The 13,644-nt window shown below is 37.8% G+C and overlaps 1 pseudogene; it reads left to right on the forward strand.

The window, feature by feature from the left end:
- The first annotated feature begins 2,286 nt into the window (after positions 1–2,286).
- LOC107513465 lies at positions 2,287–2,875 on the forward strand (annotated as a pseudogene).
- Positions 2,876–13,644: the final 10,769 nt, after the last annotated feature.

The raw sequence follows: 13,644 nt of genomic DNA on the forward strand, positions 1-13,644 counted from the left end.
AACAGACGTCCTATAACTAAAGACATACGAAAGAAGCCACTTTGAGACTGGCATTAGGGGCAAAGATGAAAAACAGACTAGTCCCACAGCCACATGTGGTGGTTAAAAATCAGGAGAGATATCCTAGCTGCAAAGGAGTCCATGAGGAGTGAGAGGTCCCAGCCCCACAACAGAAACTCCAGTGCTGAGAAGAGAAGTCCCCACAACTTCTGGCTGTGAAGACCAGCAGAGACTATGGCTGAGTAAGAGAGAGCTGGTGGAGTGCAGACACTCCTCTTAAAGGGAGAGTCTTATGTGATGACAGACTTACTCTCTCTGAACTCCAGCACTGGAACAGCAGCTTAAAAGGCACCAGAGATATATGGAGAGGAACTGACTTATATAGCTTCAGGGTGAGGACTGGAGGGACAGCTTACTCCCAAACAGAAGCCATTGTTACTTTGCTGAGCCTTCTCACCACCCAGCGTGCAGATGCAGGCAACCACCATATCTGAGCGTCCATCACCTTGGCTAACACCATTCATTCTGCCTGGGTGATTCCCTGAGACATCCACCACTCAACTTTCAGGCCTACCCAAGCTGCTTCCAGTGAATTTTCCATACAAATGGCACATCTTGGCTCATGCTACAGATTTTCTTAAAATCTGTTAAAGTTCACAAGTCCCAAACAAGCACATCTGGCCTCAGCGTGCCCTTTACCTCTTGCTGAGTAGCCCCAAACTCAGGATTGGTGGCAGCCAGCCTCAGGTCAGGCTTGGAGTTTCACAGGCACCTCTAAGCCAAGGGCAGATGAAGGCCATCTGTGGATTGCCTTCCAGGGCACAACCAGGGCACAAGCTGCTGATGAACTTGAACTTGACTTGATGAGACCTCTCTCAGAAGGCCTGAGTGCAGTTTCAGACTGAGCTAGAGCACCACCTAGCCACCTCTGCAGATGACACACCCAAAGGGCAGACTGGGCAGGCACCGGAGCCCTGCTAAAGTAAATGCTTCTCCGTAGAGTCAGCCCCTGCACAATAATTCTGCTGCAGTCATGAACAGTACTAACAACCAAGCAGACCAAGGGGCATTCCATCTCAATGACATGCAAATAGCAAGTGAGACTCAACTATAATAGGAGAGCACACACAACCCACACAAGGTATGAATCTATAGCACCAGGACCAGAAAGACTATGCCACAGGGCTCTACAAGACACTTACTACATAAGGCCACTCTACTATGACAGAGAGATATAGCAGCTCTACCTAATACATAGAAACTAACACAGAGAGGCAGTCAAAATGTAGAGACAAATAAATATGTCCCAAATGAAAGAACAGAACAAAACTTCAGAAAAAGAACTAAACAAAGTGGAGACAAGCAATCTACCAGACACAGAGTTCAAAACACTGGTTATAAGGATGCTCAATGATTTCCGTGAGAACTTCAACAAAGAGATATAAAAAATAATAATAAAGATAGAAAATATTAAAAAGAACAAGTCAGAAATAAAGAACATGTAACCAAAATAAAAAAAAATACATTAGAGGAAATCGACAGTAGATTAAATGAAGCAGAAGATAAAATTGGTGATTTAGAAGACAAGGTAGCAGAAAACACCAAATTAGGAAGAAAAAAAATAGGATTCAAAAAAAATCAGGGTAGTTTAAGTTTCTCTAGAATAACATCAAGCATATCAACATTCGTACCATTGGAGTATCAGAAGGAGAAGAGAGAGAGCAAGAAATTGAAAACCCATTTGAAGAAATAACGATGAAAAACTTCTCTAATCTGGTGAATGAAGGAAATAGACATACAACTGCAGGAAGCAGAGAGTCCCAAACAAGACGAACCCAAAGAGGCCCATACCAAGATACATCACAAAGAGAGAATCTAAAAGCAGCAAGAGCAAAGCAATTAATTACCTACAAGGGAGCTCCCATAAGACTGTCAGCTGATTTCTCAATGGAAACTTTGCAGACCAGAAGGGATTGGCACCAAATATTCAAGCAAGGACCCACAACCAAGATTTTCTACCTGGCAAAGCTACCACTTAGAATTGAAGGTCAAATAAAGAGCTTCCCAGACAAGAAAAAAATAAAAGAGTTGATTATCACCAAACTAGTATTTGAAGAAACATCAAAGAAAGTTCTATAGTAAAAGAAGAAAAAAAAAAGGCCAAAAATGGCAATAACTCGGTTCACAGCCACTGCAGTACATTGAGCTTCATAAAGACAGTCCCGGGGCAAATGCATGCCAGAGGAGTACTGGGAGACTGCGCTAATTGAGGAAAATTAATTAAACATGGGCAAAGAATATCATAAAAACCCAAGAGGCAAAATGTTATCATATGCACTTTTTTTGTGCAAACTTGCCGGAAGGAGTGTAAGAACTACTCAGACACTTCAGTCAACTTCTCAGTGTTCTAAGAAGTGCTCACATAGAAGGAAGACCATGTTCGCTAACGAGAAAGTAAAATTTGAAGACATGGCAAAAGTGGACAAGGCTTGTTATGAAAGAGAAATGAAAACTCATATCCCTTTTAAAGGGGAAATGAAAAAGAAGTTCAGGGATCCCAATGCATCCAAGAGGTCTTTTTCGGCCTTGTTGTTTTGTTCTGATTATCACCCAAAAATCAAGGAGAGCATTCTGACTTATTCATGGGTGATAATTCAAAGAAGCCAGGAGAGATGTGGAATAACACTGCTGCAGATGATGGGTAGCCATATGAAGAGAAGGCCGATAATCTGAAGGAAAAATACACAGAGGATGTTGCTGCATACTGAGCTAAAGGAAAGCCTGATGTAGCAAAAAATGGGAGATGTCAAGGCTGAAAAAAAGGAAGTAAAAGAAGGAGAAGGCATCGGGTGAGGAAGAAGAAGATGATGAATAAATTGATCCTAGCAAACATTTTATTTCTTGTCTATAAAGCATTTACCCCCCATGCATACAACGCACTCCTTTTAAGGAAAAATTTGAAATATAAGTCTGTAAGATTGGTTTTTAAACTGTACAGTGTCTTTTTTTGTGTGTAGTTAACACACTACTGAATGTGTCTTTAGAGAGCTCTGCTTTGATGGTATTTTCAACAGCCACTAACTTTGCCTGGTACCGTACATGGGTTATAAATTGATATGGAAATTCAAAGCGGGTTCATGCTGGTGCACAGCAAAATTAGTTATATAGAGAGATAGTAGTTTTCCATCTTCAGTTGTCTCCAATGCAGCTTATTTAAAATAATTGTTGTTCTATTAATTGAATACCGCTCTGTAACTGAAAAAAAAAAAAAATGCAGCTGCTTTCTTGACATCCTGAATGCCTCTAACTAAATATGATTTTTTATTGAAAAAAATTTTAAATGTCAATAACTAAATATCTATTAACAATTACTTTAAATGTAAATGGGTTAAATGCTCCAATTAAAAGACATAGGGTGGCCAAATGGATGATAATACAAGACCCTTACATATGCTGCCTACAGGAGAGTCACTTCAGATTGAAAGACACACACACAGTGAAATTAAAGATGGAAAAAGATATTTCATGAAAATGTAAATGAGAAAAAAAGGCTGGGCTAGAAATACTTAAACTAGACAAAATAGACTTTAAAACAAAGGCATAACAAGAGACTAAGAAGAATTCAGTAATCCCAATTCTGGGTATTTATCCGAAAAACCTAAAATGTTACTTTTAAAGAGACACGTGAATCCATATGTTCATTGTAGCATTATTTACAATGGCCAAGATATGGAAGCAACCTGGCTGTCCCTCAATAGATGAATGGATAAAGAAGAGCTAGTACATCTACACAATGGAATATTACTCAGCCATAAAAAAGAACAGAATCTTGTCATCTGCAACCATAGGGATACACATAGAGAGTATTATACTGAGTAGAGTAAGACAGAGAAAGAAAAATATCATAGTATTTAAGTAATATGTGGAATCTAAAGAACAAATAAACAAATAAACAAAGCAGAAACAAATTCATAGATACAGAGAACATTTTGATGGTTGCCGGATGGGAGGAGAGGTTGAGAGGATGTGTGAAAAAGGGGAAAAGATTAAGAGTACAAATTGGTAGTTACAAAACAGTCATGAAGATATAAATTATAGCATAAGAAATATCATCAATAATATTGTAATAACTATGTATGGTGTCAAATTGGTATTAGATTTATTGGGATAATCATTTCGTAAGTTATATAAATGCCTAATCTCCATATCGAACACTGAAACTAATATAATATTGTATGTCAACTGTAATTTAAATTTTTTTAATTATTTAAAAATTCAATAAAATAAAATTAAATAAACTTTGACAGAAAACCAGGGAAGTAAATGTGGTAACTTGACCATTTTCTTTCCATGTTATTTCATGTTCCTGGAATACCCTTTCCCTCTACTATTCTGAATCTTCCCTTGATTATTAAAACATTTATATCCTCACTTATCTATATCTAAATATTAAACTTTCATTTAAAGTTGAATCCAATAAAACAACTATATTTTAAAACTCTTAATAACTGCCTTCTTTGCCATCTTTTTTAAGGAGTTGAATTAATTATTAACATAACAGATTATTTGCCTTGAGATTAACTGCTTGGTTTTTAAAACCAATTTGTGTGGGTAGACAGCCTGCTGTTTCCTGCTTATTAAAATTCAGAGTGCACAAAGTGGATTTCAGCTTTATTTAGCTTCTTTGCAGATCCCATATATTACAGTACCTTCATATTCAGTGTACTCATATTAAAAATTATTAGCATCCATATGTGAAGTATATTTCTCTACCTATATCACAGAGCAACATAAGATCTTACAGATTAGTGATGCTGTCTGGATCAGGAAGTTTCATTTACCAAACAGTGATAAATATAGTGAGGACAGATATGAATCTTTTCAAGTTAAACATTTTTATTTCCCTCTCCTCCTCATAAAGCAAAACTAGGCAGGCACATGTTAAAGCAAACTTGAGCTTACTGTTACAAGTTTGTACTGATGTTTCTAACTTGACCTACTTTCCCTAAGAGGCCTAGAAATAGAGGTTTCCACTTACAAAGTACCATTTGGCCTCTGACCACTGCAGTTGGTTCAAAAGTAGACATTTGTCTCAATCAGAACTTCTGAGGATCAATACCTTAATCAGAACTATTCAGAAGACAGATTCTCTCTTAGAATGATAAGAAGATAACTTTTCTTTAGCACACAATCATAATTTGCATCTTTTAAAATTTACAATTGTAAAATTCTTACAAATAACTTCAAATGAAATAACCCATTCTGTTTGAATCAAACATGGAAATGACAAAATATGTTGGTTAAGATATCTTACGGTGCTAACCCTCATTGGTTCTAGGTCTCTCATTTTATTTTTATTTCCTTAGAGAGATCAATTATGTAATTGTTTTGGTCTTTGTATTTCAAAATATAGAATAGATCACCTTAAATACAGACAATACTAAGCTACCAATTGACTAACTCAATTATTTTGTACAATCCCTCTGCCTTACTGTGAAATGAAAGAACAAGTAGTCTAATGTTTGCATCTGTGATTTATTTCCAGGACACTTGTACCTGAATTTCTTTTTTTCTAGGTATCCCAACCCATACAGTCAAACCCAGTGCAAAAAAGAAATTACAGCAGGTAGAGGGTTAGATAAAATTATGACCCTCATCATTGGCATTTTAGAGATTCAGACGCAGTCATATATTCCTAGTGACTTTGTACTCATGGCAGGGTGACAATAAGAAGATTGTATTTGTATTTCAATATTTATAACATGAGGAGTCCCCTTTCCTTGGATTTATTTATTTTTTTTCTGTCTTATATCCATTCTTCCCTACTCCCGATACACTAATAGCCCGAGTTTCCAAGAGAACTTGCCCTCCCTTGCTTTTCTTATTTCTTCATGTTATTTGTCTGGTGTCACATGGCCCAGCCTTCACCTGCTACAGCATTCCACTCAAACCTGTCAGAGGCGATAAGATTTATATTCCAGAAATTTGTCAGAATTACTGGAATTATTAGAAATGTAGGGTCTTATTCCATCCATTGAATTTGAAGCTGGGCTGATGTTAGCCTAGAAGAGCTGGCTGCTGAAGCAGACAATATCAGCCTGCCCATAGCCCCTAAGCGCTCATCATATCCATACTAGTAGACCCAATCAATGGCTTCCAACTGCAAGCTACTGTGTCTCTTTGTCTAAGGGATTTTTCTGGCAACGACAGCCAGCCCAATCGCCTGGCACATTCATGAGGCAGGCTGCAAGTACCAGAAAGTTCATGTTTCCAGAGCAACTTTTTAGCAGTGACTAATGGGAGTTGATGGATCAAAACCTGTAAAGTGTGGATCAAAATCCATAAAGTGTGGACTTGAATTTTCAATGTTAAGCTATTATTTGTTATTTACCTTTGGATATATATATATATATATATATATATATACACACACACACATGTACATGCATGTGTTACATACATGTATATATACATTTAAATGTGTTTGTATGAATGTTTATGTATAAATGAATGGGCATATATGTAAATATTCATATAACACATGTACTACTTATATTATTTTATACTGTTCATAATATTTTATATTGTTTTATATTGTTATATATCTCTGATTTGGGTGGAAGGAGTATTTTTTCTTTCCATGCTTGATAATAGAACTCTATTCTAATTAGTTTAATACAATCACCCACTACTTAATTCCAAAGCTAAAAATCAGCCATTATTCATTTCAGTGCAATCGGCGTTCATTCCATGGGTATCGGTTCTAATTGATCAATCTACATGTCATAATCTCTTAAAACTGTAGTCAACATCATGGCTGTCTGCTCACACCAACCATCAAAGCCATGTGCTCAGCTCCCCGTGGCTCAGAATCAAGTCCCACATGCTCAGAATACTCTTGCCTCCCCCAGTCAAGGCCCAAGACAATCAAAACTGAGAGGACACTCATTTCCTGGGTAGGAAAGAAAAGATAAAGAATGAGACTCTCACCTCCGTACAACTGCAACAGATGGAAGCTAGGGTGTTTTTAGAGATATTAGAGTGTTTGGGTTCTCTTATCTTCTTCATTCCAAAGAGCCAGATCATTGCTCTTTCTTTACCCTGGAATTTTTGCAAACTTAAAAATAAAATCGTCTTGGGTTATCTGTTCCTATTACCTTGTGTAAATATCTGAGTTTATTGAATTTATTTATGTACAGGTTAGTCAGGGAACAAGGAGATAACTCTCCAAGGGGAATGAGTGCATAGCAGTGCATCTATTATCAAGAAGTAGAAGGATGCTCAATTTCAAGTATCCAAAGTGCAGTGGGACAGGTCAATATCAGAAGGTGCTGCCCCAACTTTCTATCAGATAAGTCTTCCAGATTCCCGGTCACAATTTAGTCTCCCTCAGCTGGAGGAATAAAGGTTTGGGCACATTAATATGATTTATAGAGACACATATTTTTACTTAAAGTGAATGTTTTCCAACTAAGGAAATATTCTTAATTAGAATATACATAAATAGGGAAAATTACAAAATGGGTATTTCTTACCCACTTGAGTTTTGAGTTGGAAGAACCATACCCTCAATATCTATGTAGAATAGGTTCATGAAAAACAGTCACTGATCTTTTGTAGTGACATCATCCATGGACCAATGGTTTGCCTTTTTATGATGAATCCTAAAGTCACCATGTGTGGGAAGTATTACCTTGTGTTTTCTGTATGAATGGCCTGGAGAAACTGTTCAGGGCTTTGTGGGAAGCTGAGATCAAAGTCCCCTGGCTCAAGGTGATTTAATGGTTTCTCTGACATTTGATGTGAGGGGAACCAAGCACAGCTTTCAATGCTCTGGGGCTGAGCTTGTTTTGTTGTGTTAGCAGATATGTCAACCAGGATTCTAATCTTTTTGAGAATTTTTGCACCATATATATAATTCCTCAAAGGCTTTAAAGGAGAAAAATATGCACACTCCAACATAAAGACTTATGGGTTTTAGTGCAAAATGTTCCAGTGGGGAGATTTAAAAAATTAATTTATATTCGAGGCAGCACAACATAGAGTATTTGAGACATTTAAGAATTTTAAATACTAGGGAGTGTGTTGAATGGAGAAGTTATTCATTTGAAACAGTGTATTTGAGTTTAGAACAGGTGGGGAAACTCAACCTTTTGTTTTTAATGGAAGAAAATGTTGCAAAATTAGTTTTTGCTTTATCCACACAGGAGTACTAAGAAACCAAAGCACCAGCCTTCATCTCTGCTAAAGACCTCCTAATACATAATATTGCAATCACTTCCGCACATTCACTGCAAGCCACCATGTGTGTTTGTAAACAACTAAAGACACAGCTAATCTTGAGCAATACACAAACGAGCCATCTTTGAGAATGCCAGTTGCCTGCTAATAACTTTCTAAAATTGCTCTCCAGCACTAATTGAAAACATAAATCCTCATCACATTCAAAGCCTAACCACTATACCATTAGCTCACTTCAGCTCTTAATCTTCTTGTGGGGTACTTTCTTGCGGTGTCTTTCTTTCCCCAGAGGCAGCCACATTTATTATCACAGTTCAAATACCTTGAGATATTCTTGTTGGGGAGCTATGTAACATCTCTCTAAGAATGTCAATAGGAGGGTGTGTTCAATGGGAATACCTACTCCAGTCCCATTGGAACAGGGTAAAAAAATGTGAGTGAATTATATTTTCACTCATTTCATCCTAGGTGCCTGTAGATAACCCAGATCAGAAGAATATTTAAATTCTGTTTTGTTATGACAGCCTACTTCTGTTACATAGTAGAGCAGGTAGGAGATTATGGTTGCCTCTAGACAATTTGCTAGACAAGAAAAATGGCTTTACAGACCATCTGACAGCTTTATTCCTGTGGCTCTGGCAGAAAAAAAAATAGGCAAAAAAAGATTGCTGAGGCGGCTGAGTGGAATACAACACAAAAGTTCAGGAAAATATTAACTGGTTATAAAATAAGTGAGAGGCTGTAATAAAGGAACTGGCATTTCAGTTATATAAAATCACTCATTACAGCATTTTTATAGCCAAATTATGCTCCCTTTCTGTGCTGTATCTTTGGATCTGTTGCCTGGACTAGGTGGTAAAGAATCCTTCCATGAGACACAAAATGTTTATATAAAAGAAAAAAAAAAAAGCAGCAACCGTAAATTATGTTATGGCTGAATCACACTCCTGATCCCAGTGAGGCCCCTAGCATTATTGGTCTAATTTATATCAGGCCCTATGCTTTCACAGATCTGTTCTGGCCCCATTTATTTGCCTGCATAACCACTCCTGGGCCTTCTAATGGACACTTGTAATTAATGTTGAATGCTCTGATACTTGTATCCAGACAAGTCCCTTTAGAGCCTTCAAATCATTGAGACAATAGTTAATGCTGCGAATTTTCTGTTCTTTGAAAAAGAAAAAACTGACTCAAAGTATTTTCTTAGATGATGGCCCACTTGGTAGAGTTATCTTTAGTTCATGCCTTTTGGCTAAACTTGCTCATTAAACATAGAAGAGAAATTGTCATCTCAACTCTCTTGTAAGGACTATTAAGGACTTGGACAATCCCTGGAGAAAGCTTTTCTTTAGCATAAAAATTTGAAAAAACAGGCTATGCACCGTCTGCAAGAATATTCCCTATATTAACATATGTTTGTTCAAAGGAAAACCATCAGTAGTGAAATACTTGGAAAAACACTGGATGAAACACTTAAATAGGTTTTTCTACAGCAGGACTTCCCAGTGCTACTAATATCCTAACAGGCATTTTAGATCTTCAAAAGAGGAATGTATTCATTTCTGATATTTATTTTACCACAGGACTCTTTATTTTATAGAAATGTGCATGTGATCAGTGTTCCTTAAAATACTCTAAGAAACAATACCCTTCTTTATCTAGGTCTCTATTAACAAGGAGAAATGATGTTTCTTTATATATCAGGTAAATTTAAATAATTGCATTTTTTTAAAAAAATTGTTTTTAGATCTCCCCATTCCATAGAATAATAATCAAATGTATTTATTTATTTTATTTTACTTTTGGCATTCAAATCCTAGGTGTTCTGGCCCTAGCCTTTTTCTCCCTTTATGACCCATTACTTAGCTTTCCTTGCCCCTCACACTCTAGCCTAATTTATTTCTTGCTGCTCTATGTATCTATTTTGTATCTCCCACCTCTATATCCTTGAATACAATACCTCCTCTTTCTTGGGCAAACTTTACCCTTACTTCTATTTATTTGGGACTTAACTATTTTTCCAGAAACATAAAAGGTGCCACTTGCCACCTTCCATGAAGCTTTCTCCAATCTTTCTCCAGTTGGAAACTGGTCTTTCCTGCTTTAGTGTTGTTGCATTCAGTGTGGACCTCTGCTCTAGCTCACATAAGCTTTTCCATGTTCTGTTTGCTTATTTCTATGATTTCTCCTTAAATATGAGTTTTTTGAGAGCAGGTACTATGTCTAACTCATCTTTGGGCACAGTGCCCGATACATTGTCAGGAAAACAGAATCCAGGTCAAGCTAAATGAGATATGCAGCCCCATCTCTACCTGGACTTCTTCCCTCAGCTTTTCTGCAGTGTTTTTGAAATGGCCAGCCCATAAGATGGTGGCAAGTTTTACCTAGAGCTAGCCTAAGGTCATCCTTGCAAGTTTGAGTGTACTGTAATGTGTTCCAATGTTACATTTTCCATTTTATAACTCCTTGATTGACAGGGTGCTTCGGGCTGAGAGATAAGTTTCTGTGGGCATATCCAGTTTGCCTGTCGAATTGTTCTAAACTTATACCCGTAAGGCTGAGCCTCCTGGTTGGGGGAGGCAGTTGAGCTTACTAAAGGCTGAGTGTACCCCTCTTTCTCAGATCTAGCAACCACAAATATGCATATCCTAGATGAGAATGTTACCTCTAAGTTCTTGCCAGTCTCACAACATTTCATGTCATCCAAGAGCTTTCAGGATGACACTTTCCTCAGACTGTTTCGTTCTCTGTGGTTTCTTCATTGAGTTTTATCTTAGCTGTATGCATGTGCTTCAATTCGAGAGGTAATTTTCACTCTCAGCTCTGGGAACCCCAGCCTAGGTCAGAGGCCTGCCCCTTCCCACTTTATCAAGATGTACCAGCAGTTACAGCACATCACTCCAAAAAGCAATATGGTATAGATTTAAGAGTAAATTTGAGCTCTGGAGTCAAGCTGTCTGGGTTTATACCCTGGTTCCAACACAAAATAACTGTGAGTTTGAGGAAATTAACCTTTGTGAACTCAGTTTACTTAGATATAAAATAAGATGATAGTTATATCTACTGTACAGGTATTTTATGAGAATTATAAGATATGTCACATGTGAACCACCTGGCACAGTTACTGGCATGTAGTAAGTGCTCGAAAATGGCAGCTTTTGTTGTTACTTTAGAATACAGTGGAAGGACCAATTTAAAGCTTAGAGAGTCCCAGGGCAACATGCTTAATATTCCCATTATCCTCAACTGTAAAATGTGTGCATTGCATAACAGAGTACCATAAGCTTAGCAACTTCAAACAACACGCATTTATTATCTCCCTGTTTTCATGGGTCAGAAGTCCAGGCATGGCTTGGCCGTATCCTCCATAAGGCTATAATCAAGATGTTGGCCATGGCTGGCTTCTCATTTGGAGTCTGGGGAGAGTTCATTCCCAAGCTCACTCAAGTTATTGACAAAATTCATTTCCTGTGGCTGTGGGACTCATGGCAGCTCACTTCTTCAAATCTACAAAGAAAGATGGGGGGAGAGAGAGAGAGAGAGAGAGAGAGACCCTCCAGAGAGCTTGTGCTATATAGCACGATCACACACATCCTATCACATTTTCCATATCACATTGGTTAGAAGCAAGCCTTCGTGTTTGTCTAATAATAATAATAATAATAGAAACTATCTCATGATTGCTGTGAATATTAAACAAATTAACACATATAAAGCATTTGGAATAGGGCCTAGTACATAGTAAGAGCTCAATAAAGGTTTTCTTATATATAATCACACCTATGAGTAGAGGAGGAGGCTGGGTTGGAATGAATGAATGAGGCTTCATTCAGGAGTCATAACTGGGTAGATTCTTCCCAAGCAAGCTTTATATACAGTTGATTTCTCCCGTGGTTTCAGATGAGTGGCTGTGAGCTGTAAGCTCTGCTGTGGGTGGTGTTGAATGTCAACTGTAGGTGGGTATTACGTGCCTTAGTCATGTGTAACTAATTTAAAGTGCACTGTGTTTTCAGGCAAGTGTCTGTAATTGCCACTTGTGCTAATTGCGAGAGTGACTTGTTTGCCATCTTCTTTCACGACTATAAGAAAGTAAGTCAGGAATCGAAGAGTGGGCTTGATTAATTGGCTTCTTCCTGTGTAAGGTACCTAGGTATTACTTTGGCACAACAGGTTAAATTGCAGGCAAAGTTCAGACTATCACATAGTTAGAAATCAGCTCAGAAATACTGTGGCCACACACAGGCTTACTGGTACACAGACGAAAAGCACAAAGGATGAATTTCCTCATTTAATCAGGAGCCTCTTCTGTGCAGGCTTTGTGCTAGATACTCAGAGGACAACAGGAAAGAAACTTAGACAAAACTCATGGAATTTTTAAGGTATAACTGCAAAATTCTTTAACATTCTTTTCATTGAGGGGGACAGGGAATCTAGGTCTCCTAGAATCTGGGCTTTTATAGACAATAGCATATGACAGAAATTATGCTATGCCCGTTTCCAGTCTCAGGCCTTAAGAAAATTGCAACCTTCACTTCCTGTCTCTTGCTCTTGAAACCCAGTCACCACATAATTATGGAGAGGCCCATGTACAGATGAAATAATTGCCAGCACCACCTGCCAGCCATGTGAGTGGACCATCTTGAAGTATATCCTCCATCTCCAGTAGAGCTGATATCATGTGGAACAGGAATAAGCAGTCTCCAGCAACTCCTGCCCAAATTACAGATTCATGAATCAAACACATTGTTTAAAGCCATTAAATTTTGGAGTGGTTTGTTATACAACGGTAAAGAACTGGGACATTCATAGTGTGGAAAAGGGGACAGACACCAATAGAATACTAAAATAGCAATAGTATATTTATCTTCTAAGATCACTGCTCTGCAAGATATGGTTCTATAAGGTCATTGATCTAAGGAGACTCTGACTTATGCAGTCAGGGAGGGCTTCCCTGAAGAAGTGATGCTTGAGCTGAGATCAAAAGAATAGAAAGGAGTCAACTAGCTGAAAGAGGAGCGGGAAACATTTTGTGCAAAGACCTCATGGTGAGCAAGAGCATGCGATATTTGAAGAAGTGAAAAAAGGTCAATGTGAATTGAGGAGAAAGGGAATGAGTGATTCAAGGAGATGCAGATAAGAGGCAGTGTTCAGATGTTATAGTGTGCCTGTATCTGCACTAAGGAATGTCCTGATTTCTCATGAGAGATTAATATGTGATTATGGAGCTCACAGACATGCATAGAATAAGTGGGAAAAAAGAAGTGAAGCTTGGCAAGAGATCTGTTATAAACTGCCCACCTTACCTATAAATGCAACCCATCGTGAGTGACTACACTGCTAGCATGGGACAGAAGGCTTGAATCAGTCAGGAATTAATTGTTTTCTGTAGAAGAAAGGCTGAAA

The sequence above is a fragment of the Rousettus aegyptiacus genome, unplaced genomic scaffold, assembly GCF_014176215.1.
Source record: "Rousettus aegyptiacus isolate mRouAeg1 unplaced genomic scaffold, mRouAeg1.p scaffold_m13_p_4, whole genome shotgun sequence".
NCBI classification, from domain to species: Eukaryota; Metazoa; Chordata; class Mammalia; order Chiroptera; family Pteropodidae; genus Rousettus; species Rousettus aegyptiacus.